The sequence below is a fragment of the Pelmatolapia mariae genome, linkage group LG3_W (assembly GCF_036321145.2).
Source record: "Pelmatolapia mariae isolate MD_Pm_ZW linkage group LG3_W, Pm_UMD_F_2, whole genome shotgun sequence".
NCBI classification, from domain to species: Eukaryota; Metazoa; Chordata; class Actinopteri; order Cichliformes; family Cichlidae; genus Pelmatolapia; species Pelmatolapia mariae.
In genome coordinates this window covers 69888362-69914469 of record NC_086229.1, presented here as the reverse complement: position 1 = coordinate 69914469, position 26108 = coordinate 69888362, and positions in this window count along the sequence as shown.

Below are 26108 nucleotides of genomic sequence, written 5' to 3'. Positions count from 1 at the left end.
GAGCCCAAGGAGTACCACCGGAGGGGCATCCGTGCCACCTTCCTAGGAAGGGCTGAGGACATCCCCAGACGAGGGGGTCACCCAGTAGCCACGGAGCAGAAGCCAGAGGGGGCTGCACCGGCGTGCCCGCCGGCTCTGCCGGCAGCCAGCTGTGCCAGAGTGAACCGAGTTGCAGGCCCCGAGGCCGGAGGCCCAAGGGCCCCCTTTGCCCCGGAAGAGGCCTGACTGAGCGACAGGTACCAGGCCCCGCCAAGTAGCCACCGGGAGTGAGCTGGTGCATACCTGAGCGCCCAGCCCCGGACACCAAGAACCACCAATGCACCAACCCCTGAGGGCATCAGTTACCAGCAGGGAGTGTGGTGAGGGGAGATAGGCCTCCACACTTGGAGCTCGGGCCTTTCTGTGCAGAGTGTACATGTTTTCTTTGCAACTGTGCTGGTTTCCTTCTGCTGAAACTGTAGTGGCTGCAGGTGTTACTGTGTACAGTCATTGTTTTCTCCGTATTAGCCCTGAGACAGGCTGGTTAGCTGTCCCTAATGCTCAGATTCAGATAGGATAGATTCCAGATCCCCTGTAACCCTGAACTGGATTAGGGGATTATCCAGTTACGAATTATAAATTATCCTGCGTTGTTTTTTTTTCCCTCTGTGAAAATCACAGTGGTCCTAAGCACCTTGAGGCAATTGTTGTTGTGATTTGGCACTATAATATTATCCATATCCATACTATCCCAACCATGTAACCAACAATAAAATTTTACTAAATTAATTTCACCAAATGTCCAGACCCTTTAAACGTAACAATCAGAAACCAAAGAGTTGACAACAGCATAAAATCTACATCTTAAATTCATACATGACTCCTGCAGACATGCTCTTGGCACTAACATGAAATTAATTCTACTGTAGTTCTTACTCTTTATCTTAGAGGGAAACACCGTCTGATTTATCACAGGTAAACCTCACCTGCAGAGACAAACACGAAGACTCCGACAAACAGCAAAGTTAAGAATATCGACGCAGTCACAGCAGACATGTCCGTGTTCTTGAGTTCCAGCGATCAAACTATATTTGTTATAGACAGCCTTGCATCAGCAAACAAGAAAGAGTTTAAAAACTTAAATTTATGGATTAAAAAAAGCCAAAGGCCACTGACTGTGAGAACAAACTACTCGTGTACAGACAAAGTCTCTTAAAGACTTTGTGTTAGAGTGACTTTTTGGACTGTAGAATCATAAAGTATTTAATAATTAATCAGGTGAAACCGCAAGTGGTTTCTGAGTTTGACAGAGGATGATGGCAAACTGAGTGGTGGGTTCATGTGAATTGTTATTTGATGATATGACTGGTTTTACTAGAACTGACTGACTGCCTGTTTAGGTCTGGACAGATGTCCATGCCTCATTTCTGGAAAGTTCTGACAAGGAAGTAACTGCTGTGTATCAGTTGGAACTAGTAGTAAATGAGTCTTTGGCCTATAATCTGTCACACATATCTTTCATAGATAATCTAAAGTTAATTTGAGGCCAAGCGGATGTAACGGGTGTATTAAAAAATAATTTATATTTCACCAAAGATCCATCCTGTAGTGTTATTTTGGATTGTCAGTATTGGTTATGTATATGTGTTTATTTATATATATGTTTATTTTCTGTATTTATATTTTGGGAGCTTTTATTTTGTTTGTGTGACCTTTGACTTTCCGCGAAGTCACTTCCTGTAGCTGCGCGCTATTTTCCTCAGTCGCCTAGAGGTCCCGCTGAGGAGAGGTGAGCGTACACTAGTGTTCTCAGTTACAGAGCGAATAAACACAGTTAAAGTAACTAAAAGTAATTCAAACACTGCTCGTTCTATTTGTACATTTTGTCTCGCAGTTCTGTTCGATGTTTCAGTGTGAATTATTGTTTCTCTGTCGAGTACAGCACTTTATTGTAACATGCTAGTTAGCCATCCTCAGATGAGAGCATAGGAGCATGCAGGTGACTTCTCATGTGGTCCGCTATCCTTCTCTCTCCCTTGAAGGTGTTCATATAGAAGTCCAGTAAAGTGATGTTGCTGTACTGTTTTATTTTTATTTTAAACAGGTATGTGAGCTCCCTCTTTTATTTTTGTGTCATGTGTACTGGTTATATTTTTTGTTTGTGATTCATGTTCACTGTTTCAACTTACTGTTAGATATATGTAACTAAAAAAATATGTAAAATTGCCACTGGTAAATGAAGTCTCTCTAAAGTATAGTTTTGTTGTTGAGGTAATTGTCACTATATGGTCACGATGCAGTGCATTTTCATTTTGTTATATATGATTATAAATACATTTTAGCAGTATTATTTGTTAATTAGATTTTATTGTGATGTTGCACCTCAGTCGCCTAGAGGTCCCGCTGAGGAGAGGTGTACATGCAGAAGTCCAGTAAAGTAAAGTCGCTGTACTGTTTTATTTTTATTTTAAACAGTTCTGGGAGAATAAATCTGCCCCAGTTGGCAAAGAGAGAGCTGAATCCTCTGGTTATTTACACAACACAACGCAGAGAACTAATGGCAAACGGAGTTCAAGGCCAGACCGGCTACACGAACATTCCTGTCAAAAAGGAGGAGCCCCAATCAGTTTTTCTGGCAAAGTGACATTTTTCTTTATTTGTCTGTCTTAAAAGGTGCAGTGATTTTAAAATATATTTTTCAACAAACATAACATCAGAGTTCAGTCCGAAAAGGATGGGATTCATTATAATGTAGTTACATACAGAACTATAACGTTGTTTTTGAAACAGTTATTATTTTTTGTTGCTCATCCCTGGGATTGTTTGAAAGCAACTCGCGTTATATGTTATTTTTATATATAACTTCTTCCTAACTCCTACTGACTACAGTCTATTTACCAATGCAAGCAGAGATATATCACACATTGAAAAAAAACAACAACCAAAAAAGCCATCAGAAATCACTTGATGGACAATCACATTTTGACACAACAGCAGGATGGGTGGGCAAAGACTGCAATGATAAACATGGAGAGGAACAGTCAGGTAAATGTAAAAGGAAGAACTTGGACAGGAGCTCTGAGGATATTGGAAGTGGGCTAGATAACTGGGAAATGACTAACTTAAGTGCAAGAAAAGAGGCTGAGACATTCTTCTAAAATAAAAAAAAAGGTGCAAAGTCCATAAACACAATTAAACTGACTGAGAGACTAAAACTGGTGAAATTAATGATGCATCATTGTGTAGAGATGTTGATGAGCTCTTGAATTTCAGAGCAAGAGAGCTAAGAGGCTGGAGCAAGTTGGAAAATAAAAAAATATGCACATATTGTAATTATTAAAGGGAAAATAGACACTAAGGGAATTTTAACGTGCACAAAAATAAGGAAGGATATAGAAGCTTATATGAAGCTTGCCGTGAATTGGCATCTCTTGAAAAATAGTGAGTTCTACTCGGATGTATAAAATAAGAAAAGGAAAGCAAAGCCCAGTCACATCATTTTTGTTCAGTTTGATGAAGGGTGCCAGAGGTTGTGTATATTGGCGTTATGAGGTATCTGATAAGGGAATGCAGAACAAGGCCACTACGATGCTGTAACACCCAGTTTTACCAGGAGGTGGCAGCAGACTTTCAATGTATTTTGTGGCCATTTCAAACTTTACAGAGAGGCGTAATAGGAGGACATCTGTGCTGTTTCAGGAGGTAAAAGTGAGCCAAGTCCCGTAAGATTATAGTGTATAAGATACCAAAACACTTCAGCTCTCTGCTTTCCAATGAAACTGTGGAGTGATACTCAATGAGTGCTTCAGACGTGTAATAAATAAAATATACTTTGTAACATAAATAAATGAATAAATAAATATAATACAGTACTTTCAACTGGGACACAATCTACTCCTGACAGCCCCAGGGTTACTTCTTCTTCTTCTCTTTGATGTATACACACACAAAAACAAAATGTTGAATTTGTAATTATATACAACTAGAAGAAATGACCAAATATTCATGTTTGCTATTACCAGCTAAAGTCTGTTGTTGGAGTTTAAAGGTGACTGTTTGCTGCACTGAATGTAGGCATGTATTGGTTAGCCACTACCAAAGTGGAACAATTTAAATTTTCCATTTGAGACGTTTTTGAAACTCACATGAAAACCGCACGAGAAAAACACATGAGAACAAAACTTTATTAATCCTGCAGAGAAACTACATAAAAGAGTGGGCCAATTGTGTTAAATTCTGTTACATAGAGATGTGTTACTGTAAATAGAATACACAGTTAAAATTTCCATTAAAACATTGTTGGTTCTTAACAATCTATTTCAGTAAGAAAAGAAATAAATCTGTAACATGTGGATGTCCTCAGGTCTGAGGTACTGGGGGTCCAGTTAGAGACCAGCAGCTGGACGGCAGTGGTTGGACTGGTGGACTACTTCAGTGAAGAGTAGACGACGTCTGACTCTGGTTTAAAGTCTGAACACAAACACAAACAACAGGAAACATGATTACAAACTTTGTAGTTCAATCCAGACCTCCAATCTCCACCTCTCTGCATCACACACAGTCCCAGTTCAGACTTTACTGGGAACCAGCTCATGTTGAATAACATGTTTGGACCCAGAAATGGCTATTGATGTCTGTTACGTTTCCCCTGAGAGGTCTAGGCGGTGAGGGGGAAGTAACAAAAAGTGTCCGGGTCAGAAAAAGGAGACAAGAAGGCAAAATGGTTAAAGTAAATAGCTTTATTAAAGTTTGTATTAAAACTAACTAAAAGAGACGGACAAAACGCTATCACCATTTAAAGAAACAAAACTCAAGCGTTGGTCAATAAAGTACAAAGTAAGTCAAAGTAAGTCAATAAAGTACAAAGTAAGTCAACAAGAAAGCGAGCAGCTCACTAGCTGCAAACAGAGACACACAGCTCACTGCAAACACAGCAAAAACACTCAGCTCACTAGCTGCAACCACACTAATGGCACTACTGACGAGTGTCAGCTGTGTAAAAGAAAGGAGGTGGCACCTCAGGCAGATAGGAGATTGTAGGACACACCCACACAGGCACCTTCAGGATGAGGCCCTGCTAGGGCCGTAACAATGTCAGATTTCAGACTTTGAATTACTTTTAAAATTTGTTATTCATTTTTGGGTTTGCTTTTTATTTGTAGACTCACTTGGGTAACTTCACAGTGAAAGTGGGATCAACGTAAGTGATTCCTTCTTCATAGTTATCTGTCACACTGTTAAATGTGGCATCTCAAATAATGTATCCATACATTTTCAGAGCTATTTTGGGCTGGAATCTATCCCAGCTGTCTTTTATCCTTCACAAGGCCCATGAGGTGAGACGCACCTATGACCAGATTTAAATAGTGCCAGTAAACCCAACACGGCCGTTGGAGGACATAGAAATTCCACAGAAAGGTCCACAGCTGATCAGAAACAGAGCTGTCAGAGTCTCAGATCACATAATTTTCCAGTTTCTCATTGCAGGGACAGGTACAATAACACTGAGAGGAGTGTAGCTTCCACTCACAAATGGGAAGTTTGAAAATCATATGTGAGTGTGGAACTTCTGTGCCGTTGAAACAGGATTTAGAGCAGTCTGAAACCTGAGCTTGTGTTAGCTCTGTGATAGACCGGCAACATGTCAGGGGGATACTCCACCTTTTACCCTCTGACTGCTGGGATAGACTCCAGTACCTCCGTGGCCCTAAAAAGGATAGGTATTAGAAAAAGGGTGACTGCATGGATGAATGGATGTTGTTGTGATTTGAGGGTTTTTGGGTTTCTACATTTTAGTGTTTGAAGTTAATTAAAATGGTAGATCTTGTTTGGTTTCAATAAAAAAAAAAGCACTTAAAGGATTCAAAAATTCTTTTAATACTAAACTACTGTACAGTGACTGTTTTGTTTCTCACACACTCTTACGCTGCTAACCTTAAAAGAAATACAGTGACCACATAGAACTGAAGGCTGTTTCTGTGAAAAGGAAGGTGGACGACCACGAAGGTGCGATCTCCTTTAAGTGCAGACTGATGCACTTCACCACAGAGCAGAAAAACAAAAGTTCTCACAACTTGAACACTATTATTAGCCAAACTAAAACACAGTGCAGTGAGACGTCTCGCCAGTTTTAAACTGCAGGCAAGTAGAATCAACAGGAAGTAGCTGCAGCTGTGGTTTTATGTTTACAGAAGTACACAAGTGAAAATGATCCATTGTCTTAAAGAACATTTGGGCTGTTCAGTCTGTCTCCTATCAACAACTAATAAATCATGATTCTTGAAAGCAATTTATTTGTGTACGAAAACTCATCTGAGCTGCTTTTAATGTTTAATACGCAATTATAGCGCTGCAAATCTTCAAAAGTCAAAATCCCAATGACATGTGGTCCAGATAAGGTGGACCTGTGGCTGAGTTTATGCTCTCAGCTTCAACCCAGGTTGCTGCCAAATATTTCACTAAGAAAATGTGAATTTGTACCAAACAATTCTGATATTTTAATATTTTAATCCTAATTTATTTCTCCTACAACACACCCATGAACTTCACTGTTGAACTGGCCTCAATCAATCTGACTCTGCCCTCACCTCTCCCTCCGACTGTGATACAGCACCGGATCCCTGCAGGGTTTCATTCTCAGCCCTGTACTTTACACATATGAGTGTACACCAACCCACCCAACCAATAGAGGTAGAGAACTTGTCCTGGTGCTCAGAAAGTAGCCTAACGCTGAATGTCTTTAAAATAAAAAAAGAACTCATAATTGACTTCAAGAGGCAAAGACGGGTCCACTCCCCTCTGATTAAAATGGAGAACAGGTGAAACCTTCAGGTTTCTGGGCACCAACATCTCTGTTGATCCCACCTGAACCCACAAGATCAATATATCTATATCTATATATATATATATATATATATATATATATGTATATGTATATATTCCTCTAGGGTGTATACAGTATATATGTCTTCTGTTTGCTCTTATTCATGTTTTCTTTACTAACTGCACAGCTGGTGTAGAGCACCTAAAATTTCTTGTACATGCACTAAGACATTATTGGGCTTTTCTATTCTGTAAATTCCACCTAACCAAAAAAAGCAGGTTAGTCATCTGATGAAAAAGCTCCCCTGCAAGCACAGTATTTCCATTTTTTTAAGCAAAACCATACCACAGACCAGCACAGCCATACAAAAGAGTATAACTAAAACTAAATCATATCTCGTGTTACCATGTTATCATTATAGACCACATTCCTGTCCTGTCATTTCAACACTTGAAATCAACTCAAGATTTTTTGTATCTGCATGATTTATCTGACCTTGCATTGAAACTGCTGATCAGTCAGCTGTCCAACGATTTTTTAAAATAAATTCACAAACAATTTCAACATAACATGACAAAGTTTCTACAAGTAATTACGAATACATGAAAAAAAAGTTTTGTGTTAACTATCACATGTTACCTAGTGAAAGCAAACGGTGCACCGACCTAAAATCATCTTGTCATATTTAGCTTAAAGGAAAGCTCAGTGTTTGGCTGTAGATGTAACAGTTCTGGAGACAGAGAGGAGCAGCTGTACCTCTTCGTGTTTTCTTCCCTTTGATGATGATTTCTCCATAACTGACGTCTCCTGTTCTCACTGCTGAGTAGACCACAGCTGGATCACTGTCTGCACAATAAAGAACACACAAACAAAATACTCTGATTATTTTTACACTGGAAATAGTTTAAAACAGTCTAATTTAACCTAAAGCATGAATGCTTCTGTCATGGGCTTCACATTCTTGTTAATTATTAAGCGTGCTCTGTTTGTTCTATTTGAAGTCTTAATTCTTAGCAAAGAGCTATTAGCTTTCAACAAGCTGCCATATTATCAGCTTTATAAATGTGAGATTTGTAATGTAAATATGCAGTTGGAAAGATAATTATATCAATGTTAAAATTATTGTGTTGATTTAAAATGGAGCAGTCGTGACTTCAAGAAAACCACTGAAGGTTCAAGAGAATTAATAAACATGATCATATTCCATAAATAGAACTTTAGTTGTAATTATCTTTTATGCTGAGTTTAGAGAAATTATTTTCCAATTTGTTCCTTGTGTTGAAACATCTGCAGCTGAAGTGTTTTATTTCTGTCAGAAACAGGATGCTGGATGCCTGCAGAGCTGTTAGCTTCAGTTAACCACAGACCACAAACACACAGTCCAGCTCACAGTGAACAACACTCAGTAAGTACAGAGTTAAAGATGTATGGTTACATTTTACTGAAATACTGGAGTTGTCGTGTTGTGGTTACAGGAAGATATAGTTAATGTGGTTTAAATTAACTTATGAATACTAAAGACTGTATCATCAGGTTCATTTCATTTATATAGCACCTAATCACAACAAGTTGCATCATGATGCGTTATATATTAAGGTAAAGACCCTAAATTAAGAGAAAACCCAATCAATTATGTGACCCCTTATGATCCGAACTTGGTGACTATGTGACAGAAAAGCTCCTTTTTAACAGGAAGAAAATTTTGTTAGAACCAAGGACAGGTGGCCATCTGCTGCGACCGGTGAGGAGAAGAAGACAGGATAAAAGACATGCTGTGAAAGAGAGCCAGAGATTACTAACAAGTAATGACTTAATGCAGAGAGGTCTATTAAGACATAGTGAGTGAGAAAGGTGACTGAAGAAGAAATACTATATGCATCATGGGAATCCCCGGCAGCCTACGTCTGTTGCAGCATAACTAAGGGAGGATTCAGGGTCACCTGGTCCAGCCCTAACTATATGCTTTGGCAAAGAGGAAAGTTTTAAGCCTAATCTTGAAAGTAGTGATAGTGTCTGTCTCCCGAATCCAAACTGGAAGCTGGTTCCACAGAAGAGGGGCCTGAAAACTGAAGGCTCTCCCTCCCATTCTACTTTTAATTTCATGGTCCCTGTGTCTACTCGGCCTGCTCAGCAAGGTTTTTGTTTTTGTTTTGATTTTGCTCTAACTCTCCTTCTCTTCTGTCTCCTCCCTGCCTGGGTGCAGCTCACTTTGGGCTCCCGCCTTTGGCCACGCACCTGCTGCATACGGTTTCATAGCACAGATTTCTTGCCTCCATTTTGGAACATTGTTTTACCAAGAATTTTTCCACCTAAATGTGTGACTGAGCTCATAAACTCAGCAGGAAACAGCTTACAAAGGTCCAGTCAGACAGCTGTTCTTCCATAGACATTAACAGGACTGGAAGTCTTTTTGCAAGCACAGTTATTGCTAGCCACTACAGCTAATTACATCTTTAATATGATAACCAGAACAAATTGTTATGAACTTCAATGTTTGATCCCTTGTGTACTTATTTAACTTTTCCCCTTAGTATTAATCTCTGGAGTTTTGTTGTGGCTAATTATTCTTCAGGGTTTAGATAAATACATATTTGAATATTAAAACACAAATGTATAAAGTAAAATACTACTGTCCTCTGAACTGTTTAAACTTTGTAGTGTCTGTTGGGAAAGTATAGCTAAAAGGAAAAGGTTTGAACATTTGGGGACCCATTTAAATAAAAGAGGAAAAAACTTGTATGTTTTTTGTGAAATTTGAAATGTATCAGAAATTGTTAAAACAATTGTGGGGGATTTCTCAAAGCATTGAGAAATTTTAGAGAAAATAATCATAATCCTTATCATCATCATCATAATATTGCACTAGAACACTCAATACCAATTCTAATGGTGCTAAAATTATTTTTTAAATTATTAGTAGTATCCAGTTTAAAAATGTATATAGTTGACCCACAGTTTATTTAACCTTCATCCCCCTTCCAAATCATCACAAAAAAATCTACCTCTGTTTTGTCTGACCGGCTGACAGTTTGATATTTTAATATTACTATACGTGATGTCATCTTCTCCAGCTGGTTCTTGATCTGCAGAAATAAATCACAATGAAGAAAAATATAGATTAAATATATAAATAGAAAATTTATTTACAATAGCTGGAAATAAGGTGAAATATTTATCTTCCAAACATTTGTAAATAATAACAGAATAATCTACAGAATGGAGACAAATTATCACACTCAACATTGTGTATGTGTGAAATGGGTCTCACTTTCAGGTTTCCTGTGAACACATCGTCTCACCAGCAAAACCAGGAACACCAGTAGAACCACAACACAGACTGATCCAACACATGACAACACAGAGAGAACAGGAGATGAGGTGGATGTAGGTGGAGGTGTGGTGGTGTGTTCCCCTAAAATAAAGCAAACACAGTCATGAAGTTGTCGTCACATTGTGAATGTTGAAAGCTGCAGAAACACAGACAGGTGAGTGTGTCACCTGTGACAGTGATCCAGCTGGATGGAGACTCTCCATGACCGCTGATGTCACACTTGTAGAGGCCTTCATCAGACCTGGAAACATGCTGGATGGTCATGTGACCTGTAGGCTGCTTCCTGATGAGGGAGCCATCTTTATAGAAAGCAGCTGGGAGGTTGGAGGGAGTGGTCTTTGTTTTACAGAGCAGAGTGACGTCATCTCCCTCCATCACAGGGAGGACAGGACTCTGCAGGATCACTGATCCACCTCAACACAGAGACAAACTACAGCATTTCATCCATTTACACACAGCTTCATCAACACTAACTCCACACACTCAGCTTACCAGTGACTGTCAGGTTAACCATGTTACTGATGGGACCCTCTCTGGACTCACACCAGTAAACTCCACTGTCCTGTGGGTACATGTAGCTGATGCTACAGGAAGAACCACCAGGTTTCCTCCACCCATCTCCACACTGAGTCCTCTGTTTCTTTGTTGTGTTTCTCCTCAGAGTCCATCCAGCAGAGCTGTCGTCCTCCTCACAGCTCAGAGACACAAAGTCTCGAAGAAAGAACTGAGAGCTGCTGGGACTCACAGTCAGACGAGCTGTGAGGGTTAAAATGGAAAACTGATGATCTGTTAGACTTTACACTGTGAAACATGAACCCAATCAGGTCATATCTGTGAGCATTTCTCAGGTTTAAACTGTGACAGAAGAAGGTTACTGACCTTGGTTTGTTGTGCAGCTCAGCAGTGAGATCAGAACTAAAGAGAAACGACACTCAGGTTGATTTGAGGTGAACATAAAGAACAACTCCACACAAACAGCTGATAAACACATCTCTCTCTGATATATCTGATCATTTTGTCTTTGATGCCAGCAACATGTTTCAGTAAACATCTAGATGTATGCTCAATCATCCAGGTAAGTAAATGCCAAAGGTTTGATTCTGTTCATGTGGATGCAGCGTTTTCATTGGGAGAAATGTTTCATCACTCATCCAAGTGACTTCTTCAGTCTCAGCTGACTGCAGGTTTCCCCAATCTTATAAACAGTACATTTGAACAATGACTAGAACTAGCACCACTGGCAAACAATGAAATCATAGGTGAGTTTAAACCCTTTCAGGGGTCTAAACTGAAGTACCCCTAAATTTCATCACAGCACCCCAAAAAATAACTATAGCAATGATCAAGAAACTGGCCTCAGCTCATTGTTCAACAGTGCTGCTAGTTTCAGTCAGTCAGTATTGGGATGTTTTAGGAACGTTTGGACAACAAAAGGCTGCAAAAGTGTGTAAGACTAAAAAAAGAAAAGTAAAAGTATTCACATAATTTTGATTTCATTCTTGTGTATCCCAGTTTTAATATTTTAAATAAAAAAAGAGCTCTTAAAGTTACCATTATGATCAAAATATCTACTACTTATAAATAAAACTGTAAAGTCATGATACGGACTGAGAGATGGGTCAGGAATTAAAGCATGGCGAATTGCTTTAATGGAAATTACAGGAAAGTTTTAACCGTTTTTGAGGTGGTCAAGTATCCCTAAAAATAACCAGCAATTGTGCTAATAATACAACATGTTCATACAATTTTCTAAAGTTATCTTTTACTCTTCTGATGTTAGATTTTGCCAACTCTCCCTAGACTGCACACAATAGAATGAAAACAGGTTTAAGTATCATGGTATCATGCCGTTACAGCGCACTCACACAGAGGCTTGTATGTTTCAGGACAGTGAGACTTGTCTTTAATAAATAAGTGTTGTGCCGGCAGAAAGAAAGCACAGAGGTAATTTAAGGACTCAAATCCATGTAGCTTTAAAGCACACTTTATCTGAAACACTGGCAAGCAAAAGTGCAACTTTTCTGATAATGCAGGGACCTTCGTGTCACAGATAAAGTGTCTGCTTATTTTTACTTGTTCTCTAAATAATGTCAGAAACATTAGCTAGTGTAGAATAGATCACAAGAGATTACTAGCTAATTTTAACATTATAATCCACTAGTCTGCTGGTAAATTACTTGTCAGGAAAGGAGTTGATGTGCTTTATTATTTTAGTTTGTTAGAAATTCCTATTCCCGTTCTGGGCTTCAGTGTTTGCTTAAAGTACAGATCCAAGTCAAAATGTCAATTTCCAGCTGTCCAAGCAATGTTAATCTCTAGTTGAACACCATGTATTTGTGTGTGATTGTCAGTGCAAAGAAGGAACCAAGAGGATGGACAGTAAGATGAAAGAAAAATTTTACAAGAGCGGGAAAAACCAGGTGGCCAAATGGGCAGATAATAAGGTAGGAAAACAATTACTGTTCAGAAAATAATTTAATATGGATGATTTTTGCTCATGATATAAACAGTAACATTTACACTAAACATGGTTTTGACAGGATGGTTGCTGCTGGGTGATATCCTGTTCCAAGTCAGCACAATAAATGAATTCTAAAACTTTCATGCTAAAGCAGAACTTTTTCTAGTTTGGCGGGATGATTTTCCAGTGTCTGTATAGAATAATGCTACTTTAGTTACTTGGTTTGGTACACTGCCTCTGTTTGGAGACTGAAACAGTGTTGTGTTTCTGCTCTCATCTGATTTTCTAGAAATTATGCTTGAACTTACTTTGGAAAATTCTATTTAACATGATTGAGCTTTTACCTCAGATTTGATATTTAACAGGTCCTCCCTAAAACTGCAGTACTATCTGCAATTGTGACAGTTATTTAAATGAGTTGGTCTGAAAGACTATATTGTGCTGTAATTGAAATTGAAAGGCACTGTACGGAATGCAAACGTTTTAATCTAGAATCACTCCTAGTGAAAATGAAAATAGTCAACCTACAGAGGAAAAAGACCTAAATATAAAAGTGAAAAAATGATAAAATAGGCCAGTTCATTTTCTTAAAATTTCGTAAAAGCAAATTCAAAATGATACTCAGTACTTCCCATGGCCCTCGTGCTTATATGAATGCCTAAGAATAATTCAATTCAATTATATATATATATATAGTACAAAATCACAACAGATTCCTTGAGGTGTTTTATATTGTGAGGTAAAGAACCTACAATAATACAGATAACGCCAAACAATCACAGGATCCCCTATGAGCAAGCACTTTAGTTATGTCTGCTCCGCTGTTCAGGACAGGGAGAGCTAGTGGGGTCTAGTGGACGTATTAATGTGCCAACCGGGAAGAGTTTGGACTGTCTGTGCAACCTCTGTAGAGTCCAGATATCTCCTCATGCTACTAGTAGTGACACTGACCCTAGCCAAATGCAAAACTAGTGAAAAAAAATGTTAGAAAAGATGTGCCTCCAGCTGTAAGACTATTCGTTTTTCAGGACATTGTCTCATTTTTGCTCTCTAGTGCACCTAGATGATTACATTAATAACAGTAATGTAATAATAAGTAGACAAAACTGACTAATAACCCCATATGCTACTTTGCTTTGACCAGTAGAGAGTCAAAAAAGAATTCAAACAAACACAGAGATTCTACTTACAGAGCAGACACAGCACAGATGTTTCCTTCATCGTCCTTCTCACTCATTTGAGCTTTTTTCCATTTCTGTCACTGACACCAAGTAAAGCCCGCCCTCTTCCTCTGAGCACCAGCTTTTCTATTCTCCTTTCTATTCTCAACAGTGGTGCAACACTTTTTTTTTCACTCTGTAAAGATGCATGCAATGAAATTGTTTAAAACTATAACTGTAAACACACTGAAATACATTTTTCTATTAAAGCACTTCAAATTAAAACACTGTAGCTAAATGCGCTAGCTGAGATAAAAATATGTTGGGCCAGTATCAACAACCAGGCCCAGTGGTTCTTGCACTCTTAGAGCCCTTGGACCCTGCTTTCGGGACATACCAAGATGGCCAACCTCTTGCATGGTATAGTTCGTTCCCTCTGGTCCTCTGAGTAGTGATGGGCAAAGCAAGGCTTTGTAAAATACTAAAAAATTTGTACCAGATTTGTATCGAGGTTTCCAAACAATCTGAAACAATATCAACAGGGACCCCTGCTGGCCAATTTGGCTATCTCAACATCCTGATGATGATGCTTCGTGAAACAATGATGCGGCCAAACCTGCACAATTCCAAAAAAAAGCTACTTATTATACCAGACTGTCAAAAACTGTGTTTAGTGTTTTAGAGAAATATCAGCACAAACAAGCCCAGAAAAATATAAACATTTTTTTTTTTTTATTTAACCTTTATTTAACCAGGAATGTCCCATTGAGATTAAAAACCTCTTTTTCAAGGGAGTCCTGGCCAAGAGGCAGCACATTAGCATCGGCTCTACACTACGTAGGACGAAAATTTCTTTTTACAGCTGTCAGTTTTGGCCATAAGTCCCTTCCAATAACACGGGACTAAAATTTATCTATGGACTGGAAAACTTGAATACACATGTTCACACCACAACACTAACCATTCGATTTACATAACTCTGCATATACATATTTCCAACACATACTGTAAACAAATCAATAACACAAGCTTCAACCATTACTATCTAGATTAAAACCCTTCTGAACCACACCCCTGTAACTTGGCACACTGGTCTGTTCCAGTAGCTCATAAGCAGGTCATTGAGCTGCCTTCACTCTTTTGCTCCACATCCTGCAAGAAGCAACCAGGATAGGTGAGTACTGTTACCAATTCTCTTTTTGCACATAGGTTACAGACAAATGATTAAATGTAATCCGCTCTAACTTCAGCTCTTTTATGACAAAGGTAGGATGATTTAGGTAACAAGTTGTTACCTAAATCAAATAAACCTAATAATGAATCTATAAGAACAAATTTGTGTTTTTCCTTTATTATACTTTTTTAGATCCCAAGCAGTTAACTAATGAAAATAGAAATGAGGTAATGGAACCCCTGGTCTCCATTACAGCAGTGTAGAAAAAAAGCCCTAAACTTCTGAGCAAGCACAGAGCACGCAGCCATGGGAACGTGAAATTCACGGAGAAACTCTGGGAATCCTGCAGCAGGGCAAACCTCCACCCACACCACTCCTGCTAAACAGGTGACAATAGATTTAAGAGCGACAGGACTTTGTGCCGCTGAATCTTTGATTTTATTTATTTTCTGATGTGTTTTATATCTATTTGAAAGAGTGAGAATAAACACAAAATATTTAATTTTACATGCTGGAATATACAGAAAATAGGTTTAAATATTCAACAATTTCTTCTAGTCAAAGACTGTTGTGTATAATTAAATTTTTGCTTGATGCATAACGTTAAAATATTAAAACTAAAAAAACAAATGTTTAAAAGAGAGTCTTTCATTTGATTATATTTTAATTGATTAATTATGCATAAAAACATTGGGCTAAAAGTCCATAGCTTTATTATTTATTCAGGTTGTCTATCATGTTTTCAAAAAGTAATTAAATAACTAATTACTTTTGAAAATAAGTATCAAAATCAGTAAAGTAACGGGATTACATTTTTGGAGAAGTAATCAGTAATTAATTACTAATTGGGATATGTTGAAAAGCGTCTGGACTTGTTTAAGTTGCTTGAAGATGTTTCGCCTCTCATCCAAGACGTTTCTTCAGTTTCAAGAGCAAATGTCTGAGATTTTAACCCCTGTGGGAGTGGCTGTAGCTCAGGTGGTAGAGCAGGTCATCCACTGATCGGAAGGTTGGTGGTTCGATTCCTGGCTTCCCCTAGTCTACATACCAAATATCCTTGGGAAAGATACTAACCCCAAATTGCTCTCCGATGCATCCATCGGAGTATGAATGTGTGTGAATGTTAGCTAGAAGGCACTTAGAAAGATGTGCTTGTGCGAATGGGTGTGAATGGGTGAATGCACAAGTTGTGTAAAGCGCTTTGAGTGCTCAGAAGAGTAGAAAAGCGCTATATAAGAACCAGTCCATTTACCATTTACCCATGAGGGTCATGGACCCCTGTTGATCCTCTACCTAATCACACGAGAGAAAGTGTGAAAATGGGTGTAGCTCACAATTAGCCAGGTGAGCTCATTGTGAAACCTGGCCCCACCTTGTCATGTGATTTCCTGAGGTCAGATGGCCCAGGGTGTGAGTGGGCATTAAAGCATGTGGGAAGGGATCTCAAAACTGGATTATAGATGGCAGACAGTTTAAGCCAACGCCTCTGTGTTGGGTCTGTGTTTCCACAAGCCCCGCTAGTTTAGAGACTTATTCCTCATGAAAAACGCAAGGCATAACAGAACATCTTTAACCGCGTTTTCACCCACTAACGAGGGAAGTTTTGGGTCAGAACCAACTCTTGGAGCTCACGCTCCTCACCTGACTCCAAACCCAAATCCTTCAAAGAGCAGCTTCTTCGTCGCCTTTTTATTGACAAACACAGTTGCAACACACATCACAGCATAAGCACCTCCCTCCGTAAAACCCCCCAATGGTTCTAAGACAAGGCGTGTGTGTGTGTGTTTGTATGTATGTACACCTGTATGCATGTGCAAGAACGTGTGTGTGTGTGTTTGTGTGTGGGTGTGGATGTCATGGGAGTGCTTTTGTGTGACCTCCTGCTGATCAAAAGGGTCGTAAAAGCAGGAAGCTTACAACACAAGAAACAGATCTTCCAGATAGGATGTATCTGCAATAAAACCTCCCCCAGTACAGAGTGGCTGGAGAGGTGGTCAGGATCAAAGGAACATCTTGATCCTATAGATTGAACTAAGACTCTGAAAATTTAAGAAACACAATGACAACATTCAACAATTAGACTTAACACTCTGTTCAAAGATGGTCGCTCACAGTAGACATAAATGGCTTCTTTTACTCCTCTTTCAAACCATCTGTCCTCTCTGTCCAAAATGTGAACACTGGCGTCCTCGAAAGACTGACCTTTGTCCTTTAGATGCAGATGGACAGCCAGTCTCGTCCCGTCGAGGTGGCTCTTCTATGTTGTGCATTTATGAAGTGGCTGTTTGGTCACTCCATTGTAGCATAAACAATGTTGTTAAGTTTGTGTGAGACTACGATGACCTGGATGACTGAGAACCTTCACAGACTATGTGTTTTGCTGATTATTATGTTTTCTGGGAGTTTGTGTCATCAGGTTTGTTCTACACACCTGCCATTCAAAGCTATATGCTGGCAGAGAGTTAGATTTTATTTTTTATTAGTTTAAAAAAATAGACATTAAATCAAAAAGAAAATTTAACGTGGTTTCCGTCTTTATAAAGAAATAACACTGATCATATTTTGATGTGCTAATTCTGACCAATCATGACATCTTTAAATTCTCCTCTGCTGAGCGACCTCTGAACCATGAAGAAACTTTAACTTCATACTGCTGTAGATGCTGTATCCTATAACACTGGCGTGATTGGGTTCAGTTGGGGAATGGCTGCAATTACAGCATTGTAAGATGGCGAAAGATGTACCCTTAGGCCCCCTCCTCAATTCAGAGATGATCTTTTTGCTGTGATTGCAGCCATTCCCCAACTCTCTGTGAATGGTACTCATGGCCATTGATCAGTGTTCTTTGATCAGTGGGTTTTGGTCAGTGATTGTTGATCAATGGTCATGGGAATTTGCATAATTATGATTAAGGAACTGACCTCACAGCCCATTGTTCCTTCAGTGGGCTGGTTTCAGTCATTATGCAAATATACTGTTTATAAGGTTTGGGGAAACCTGCAGTCAGCTGAGACTGAAGAAGTCACTTGGATGAGTGACGAAACGTTTCTCCCACAAAATACTACGTCCAGATGAACAGATTCAACTTTTGGAGATTTACTTTCCTGGATGATTGAGAATGCATCAAGTCGTTTTAACCCACTTTGGCAAGGACTGCCTAAAGCTTGTACGTCAGTATGAGCAAACAGCACGTAAGATGGCGGACTACTCAGGAACCACCTGAGATTCAGCATCAGATGCCAACAAAACAGGATTACTCCTAAGAGTCTGCAAATGAGCTCTTCAGTTAAAGGCTTCCGGGCAACAAAAATCCTCCAGAAGGCACAGCATCAGTTGCTTAATGAACGGGTGAGGCAGACAAATTTTATCATCGACATGCTTAAATCTCAAGAGGAGCAGATCCGACGGAGACTGACAATGCTTTTAGATGAGAATACTCTTAAAAAGGTATTTGACTTCACTGAGAAGGCTCGTCTAGCACAGCACAAGAAGTCTAAGACCAGGCAACAAAGGAAGTTTGACTTACTTGTTGTACGTCGGAAACCACCGCAAAATACAGAGAGTGTCCTCAGTGGCCAGAAGAGACAAGGATGCGACACGGAGGATGTGGACAAGTGGGTGAAGAATTTGTCTGACAGACAGCTTACCCAAACAGAGAAAAACATCCTTGCTAAAGGGTTGAATTTTGCCGTCACACCGAGACAAATCCCGCTAGTGGAGCTGATCACAGCCACAGAAACAGCAATTCGTAACAACAATATTGCAGAAGTGGAAGCAGAGCAACTATGGACAAAAGTTTCGGCCTGTCTCAGCAATGCAAAGCCCCCAGCATCCAACATCACCATGGAGGAGAGTAAGGCACTCATTTCACTTAGTGATGACAACAACATTATCATCCTTCCGGCAGACAAGGGTAGGTGCACAGTATTGCTAAACCAGAAAGACTATCATGAGAAGATTTTGTCACTACTCAGTGATGAAAATACTTATGAGCTCCTGAAACGAGACCCAGGAAGTGGCTACAGGAAGAGGGTGATAGACTGTCTGAAGCAGTTGGAACAAGACAAGGCTATTGACCCGACCTCATATCACAGACTGTACCCAGGGGAGTCTACACCAAGTCTGTATGGTTTACCGAAAATACATAAGCAGGGTGCACCTTTAAGACCGATTGTCTGCAAGATCAACTCTGTCACCTATAACATCTCCAAGTTTCTGGCTTTGATCCTCAACCCGCTGGTGGGCAGCTCTGAACACCACATCCAGAACACCCTGGATTTTGTTGAGAAGGTGAGAGATGTCATTATGGAGGCAGATGAAACCATGGTCTCGTACAACGTTACATCTCTCTTCACTTGCATCCCAGTCACAGAAGCATTGGAGGTAGTCCGTAAGAGATTACAGGATGACACCAACCTCAGCAACAGGACCGCTCTCAGCATCGACCAAGTGTGTTTGAACTGTGTCTTCATTCCACCTACTTCACATACAAGGGTCAGTTCTACAGGCAGAAACATTGGTGTGCCATGGGCTCCCCAGTTTCACCCATCATGGCCAATTTGTACATGGAAGAACTGGAAAAGAGGGCTTTGCTATCCTACCCTGGAACACCACCAAGCCATTGGTTCAGATATGTGGATGACACCTGGGTGAAAATGAAATCTCAGGACGTACTACATTTCACAGATCACATTAACTCGGTGGACCGACACATCAAATTCACCAGGGAGGATATGAAAAGTGGCAGGTTAGCCTTCTTAGACTGTGAGATTTCCATCAGTAATGGGGGACATCTAAAGGCTGACGTGTACCGTAAACCTACACATACGGATCAGTATCTAAGGTTTGACTCTCATCATCCACTGGAGCACAAACTGGGTGTCATCAGGACGCTACAACACAGAACGAACACCATCCCCACTGACACAGCGGCCAGGGAGGCAGAAGAACAGCACATCAAGAAGGCCCTGAGTAAATGTGGTTATCCCAGCTGGACTTTTCTCAAAGCTGGAAAGACACCTAAAGAAAGCTCCAGCCGATCCAGGAGAGAAGGACAACCGCTGCCCAAGCGAAAACCTGTAGTGATCCCATATGTGTCAGGAGTATCGGAGCAGTTGAGACACATTTTTTCTAAACACCGGGTCTCTGTGGCTTTTAAACCCCAAAACACGCTGCGCCAAAAATTGGTCCACCCCAAGGATCAGGTCCCCCGACACAAACAGAGTAACATAGTGTACGCTGTTAAGTGCCAGGAGGATTGCCAGGATTTATACATCGGGGAAACCAAACAACCTCTAGCGAAGCGGATGGCACAACACAGAAGAGCTACCTCATCAGGCCAGGACTCTGCAGTTTATTTACACCTACAGGCCAGTGGACACTCTTTCAACGACGAGGATGTACACATCCTGGACAGGGAGGAACGCTGGTTTGAGCGCAGAGTCAAGGAGGCCATTTACATGAAGAGGGAAAGACCATCTCTGAATCGAGGAGGGGGCCTAAGGGTACATCTTTCACCATCTTACAACGCTGTGATTGCAGCCATTCCCCAACTCTCTGTGAATGGTACTCATGGCCATTGATCAGTGTTCTTTGATCAGTGGGTTTTGGTCAGTGATTGTTGATCAATGGTCATGGGAATTTGCATAATTATGATTAAGGAACTGACCTCACAGCCCATTTTTCCTTCAGTGGGCTGGTTTCAGTCATTATGCAAATGTACTGTTTATAAGATTGAGGCAACCTGCAGTCAGCTGAGACTGAAGAAGTCACTTGGATGAGTGACGAAACGTTTCTCCCACAAAACGCTACATCCAGATGAACAGATTCAACTTTTGGAGGTGTTTCAAAGTTGTTCTTTGGTCATGAAGGGCCACACACTGGATCTTGGTTTGTCCCTGGGTTTAAATATAAACGAGGTGTTTTGTTTTTTTTTGACAGGTGGTCTATATGTCTATGTATAGAGTTATGAAAAAAATAAATTTGTACTGCTTTTTTTGGTCAACCTGTGTTAAATTGACTTGACAATAAAGTGTTAAACTATTGTCAGTCATGAGGCAGCCATTATACTACAACACCCAGTTGTACCAGTAGAGTGCAGCAGACTTTAATTGTGATTCATGGTCATTTCAAACTTCACAGAAAGGTTTAACAGGAGGAGCTCTGAGCTGGTTATGGAGATGCGAGCCAGAGTCACATGTTGAGATTTTGTTTTATTAGACACTTCAGCTGTGTTTTCTTCCTAAACTACTGAATAAGACACTATGAATGTTTCCAAAGGGGAGGAGCAATAAATAAAATACAAAGCTTTGTGAAAACTAAAGTCAACTATTCAAGAACACTGGTCACCTGTCCTTGCCATAGGTTTATCACCTCCTTGTTTATGTAATTTAATAAAGCACAACTGTAAAATGCCACTGTTATTTTAATTAAAAAAGTTGTTTATTTCCTGTACATAAGTTGCCATATTGCTTTAATAAAAAAGATTCAATGTAACTACTAACAGAGAATTATCTTTATATTTTTAGAAAATCTGTCAGACAAATTTAACTTTTTTGCCATGTCGTTGGCTGCCAGTTGTTTATTTGGGTGACAAACAGCTTAAACTCTTTAGTCTCAAACACAAACATGCTGCAGTGAAGGTTTAAAGACACTGATTGATTCTCTGACTTTTTTTATGCTAAGGTTGTGGTTTAGTCTTTATTCTTTGTTTTCATCAGTGCAACAATGTGCGCATCGGTTAGCCACAACCAACCCAGAGCCACATGAGGAAAACAGATTAGGCTAATGTTTACAAATCTCACAGGGAAACTAAACTGTTTGTGGAATAAGATCAGCATTCCAAAACAACAACAAAAAAACAGTAATTTTACAGTAACAAGAGGAAGATTTCATTAGATAGGTGTGTGTATGTATTTAATACAAATTTAAAAACAATGCATTTTGTGAATAACGAGTCTAATTTTCTCTTTTCTCTCATCTTTTCTCTTTTACCATGTCTCTCTAATATTTTGCTCTTTACTATTTTTCTATTTTTTATTTTATTTTATTATATTATATTTTATTATATTTTCTCCTACTGTATCATGCTGCTGAGAGACCGCTGCTCGTCAAACACATTTCATTGCAATGTTGACCCTGTGCTAACTTGCATATGACAAATAAAACTGAAAACTGAAAACATTACTCCTTTTAAATTCAGGATGGCCAGTTGCTCATCACAGCAGCCACTGACATTTTCAGACCTTCAGATGTATATGAAAAAACTCATTCAGTAGCATCCGTGTGATCTGATGAACAACAAGTTAATTCCTGAGCCACTGTCGCACGCTATTAACCTTTTGACACTAGAACTCTAATTTAGTATACATTTATTGTTCACAATGACCCATAACAATCATAGTCATGCAACATGATTAATTTTTCAGTTATTTATAAAAAGAGGTGATCCCTTGTTTGACACACTTGTTTATTCCAGTGTGAAAGCACTATTTTTTTTAAAATGCTGAAATCCCAATGAGCTCTTCTTCTTTTACTGTCACAGTTAATTTCTGAGCACTATGAATTGTTTTTGTGTATGAGTGATTCTATGCATTTGAAATCTGTCCAAATTTATAATGAAAGATCTAGTAGGTAAAGACATTTAAACACAATTTAGAAGACTGCAATAGTTATAGCTATAAACCAATTATTAGTTATTTGTCTATCCTTTGCAGATTTAAAGATGGACTGGAAAGTCTGAATTTTTTAAGTGCACTACAACAACATTTCAGTGTGCTGGCCCCACTCCTATGCTTCTCTGCCAAGGCCCTGACTGCTTCAGAACTGGAGAGCATGTTCAGACCAGATCTCAGCCCAGCAGGAAGCAACAAGCGGCATAAGGAGGTCCTAACACTTGGCTTTTGGGCAGATTATCTCCTTGATTGTGAAGGTTTGAATGGCCGTTTTTATTTGTTTATAGTTTTATGAAAGGAGAGGTGAGGAAATAAATTTTCTGTAATGTACTACAGTGTTTACTTTCTTCTTTTAGAGAAGGCAACAGCAGTGTGTCTGGAAGATTTGATGATGTTTGCCACAGGGCTGACGGCAGTTCCACCGGCAGGAATGACACCACCACCATGCATCCAGTTTTTAAGTGATTCGCCTTTTCCAGTTGCAAACACCTGTGCAAATACTCTGAAGCTACCCATCTGTGACTCATACAGCATCTTTAAGACCAACATGGACTTTGGAATTCAAAATGCTCCAGGATTTGGATGTTCTTAAATCAGCAAGGTCATCAAGTTACAGTTACTGAGTTACCCTGTTCGGTTCAGCTGCCGTTGGCACACTACTTAACACATTAATGTGACAAGCAACTTCCATGTTGTTAAAGATTTAGTTGTTTTTTCTGAATATTGTGTATGTTGGAAAAGTGACAGAAATGCTGGACACTATTTGTAAATGGTTTTATTAAAGAAAATTTTAAATGTTTCCTTGTGGTTAAATGTTAATATTTAAATCCATGCCAGTTGCTGTATATTATGAACAATATTATATTCAATTTAGCAAGAGGGAAAGGAAACACTACTAACATTAAAAAGTGAAGGAAAAACAGAAGGGCTGGAGCACTCAAGTCCAAAGGTTTTATTAGGTGCAAAAAAAGGAAAGAAACTAACGTTTCGACACCGTGTGTGTCTTCGTCAGAGTAACTCTGACAAATGTCATTACAAACTGAAGTTCAGTTGGTATCTAAAACCCAGCTATGTCCTTCAGGGCCAAATACAGTTCTGTGGCCGATTCCCAGTCTTGTGGCTGCTGCAGTGTGTTTTGTTGTACAGCCTGTTGTAAATATTCCTCAATGTTTGGATCACCACACAATCCAACCGGTAGCCCCTCCTCGGGAAACACATCCAGTTCCCTCTCCTCAACAGCAAATCCACAGTCTCTTGAACCATATCTGCAAAATGAAAATAGAACAGTGAAGGATTTTTTGCTGACAATATGGAACTATATAAATCAACGCATGCAGTGACATGTTATAAACTGCTCTATCATACTTATGTGTAAAATTATGAATATATATTAACCAACTTAAGCAATAACAACACCTTGCATTTAGTTTGATGCAAAAGGTTAATTAATTTTGTTAAGAACTCAAATACCTGTGAGGCAAGAGATAGAGTTCGTTTGGAATCCCCCCTGGACACGATGCAAGTCTGCTTGGCCGGATCCTGTGTTTGTTCCAGAGGTCTTTGCATTCATCCAGGTCTTTCTGTAGAACCCCTCTGAAGCAGAATCTCAGCAAGCATTGGTGTTCGTGGCTTCCATTGAAGTTTCCAGAGTCTCTTAGGTCTCCAAAACAGTCCATCCAAAACTGAGCCCTGGGTATATAATTAATATTTAAGAATCAATTTAGCTTTGTTCTTGGTCATTTTATAGGGTTTGTTACATTTTGGTCCCATTTAAAACATGCCACAAATGGATGTCAAACAAAGTAATGCATATTAGTTTTCCATAAATATTGTAGCGACCCTGCAGTAATGTTCTTGTTAAAAATGCTGTATTCTTTTCACTCTGTTCTGTGTGTTGATTGTGAGGAGTGGAGAGTTTGGTCTGATTCTTTTAAATGCGTTTTCAGTGTACGCATACTAATTGAAATGTCACGATTACACTTGAGCATATCCAGTATCACCTCGTATGTATGTCCTGAATCAAAATATTCTCGAATAGCGACAGCTATGTTTGGGTCACCGCTAATGTTCATGTTTCAAAAAAATGCGCTACAGGCAGAGTAACTTCCGGTTCCAAAGACGAACAGCGCGGACATCCAATCAGTGATGTCTCCTGTTGCCGACTGCTACCTACCCTTTCCGGTTTTCTTAATGTAATTGTGCTTCTCAATTTGTTTTTGTGATTCTTCTTTTGTTTTTGTGCTTCTTAATTTGATTTTGTGATTTTCAGTTTTGTTTTTGTGCTTCTCAATTTTGTTGTTGTGCTTCTTAATTTGATTTTGTGTTTTTCAGTTTTGTTTTTGTGCTTCTTAATTTGATTTTGTGATTCTCCATTTGTTTTTGTGTTTCTCAATTTTGTTGTTGTGTTTAGCAATTTGTTGGTGTGATTTGCACTTTTTGTTTTTGTGCTTCTCAGTTTTGTTTTTGTGCTTCTTAATTTGATTTTGTGATTTTCAGTTTTGTTTTTGTGCTTCTTAATTTGTTTTTGTGCTTCTCAATTTTGTTTTTGTGCTTCTTAATTTGATTTTGTGATTCTCAGTTTTGTTTTTGTGCTTCTTAATTTGATTTTGTGATTTTCAGTTTTGTTTTTGTGCTTCTTAATTTGATTTCGTGATTCTCAGTTTTGTTTTTGTGTTTCTTAATTTGTTTTTGTGCTTCTCAATTTTGTTTTTGTGTTTCTCAATTTTGTTGTTGTGTTTAGCAATTTGTTGGTGTGATTTGCACTTTTTGTTTTTGTGCTTCTCAGTTTTGTTTTTGTGCTTCTTAATTTGATTTTGTGATTTTCAGTTTTGTTTTTGTGCTTCTTAATTTTATTTTGTGATTTTCAGTTTTGTTTTTGTGCTTCTTAATTTGTTTTTGTGCTTCTCAATTTTGTTTTTGTGCTTCTCAATTTTGTTTTTGTGCTTCTTAATTTGATTTTGTGATTCTCAGTTTTGTTTTTGTGCTTCTTAATTTGATTTTGTGATTCTCAGTTTTGTTTTTGTGCTTCTTAATTTGATTTTGTGATTCTCAGTTTTGTTTTTGTGCTTCTCAGTTTTGTTTTTGTGCTTCTTAATTTGATTTTGTGATTCTCAGTTTTGTTTTTGTGCTTCTCAATTTTGTTTTGTGATTCTCCATTTGTTTTTGTGTTTCTCAATTTTGTTGTTGTGTTTAGCAATTTGTTGGTGTGATTTGCACTTCAGGGCCTCTCAATTTTGTTGTTGTGTTTAGCAATTTGTTGGTGTGATTTGCACTTCAGGGCCGCTAGTGAACTCCTACGTTAAGAAGTGGCTCAGACTTCACAAATGCCTCAGCAGTGTTGGACTATATAGCAACGGGATATTGTCATTGCCTATTCCTAGCCTGGTAGAGGAGTTTGAATGTGCAAAAGTGAGGCTTGACATGCCCTCACAGACTCCCGGGACCCCATTCTGAGAGGCAGTGCTCCCTCCCTAGCAACGGGGAAGAAGTGGACCCCAGCCACATCTG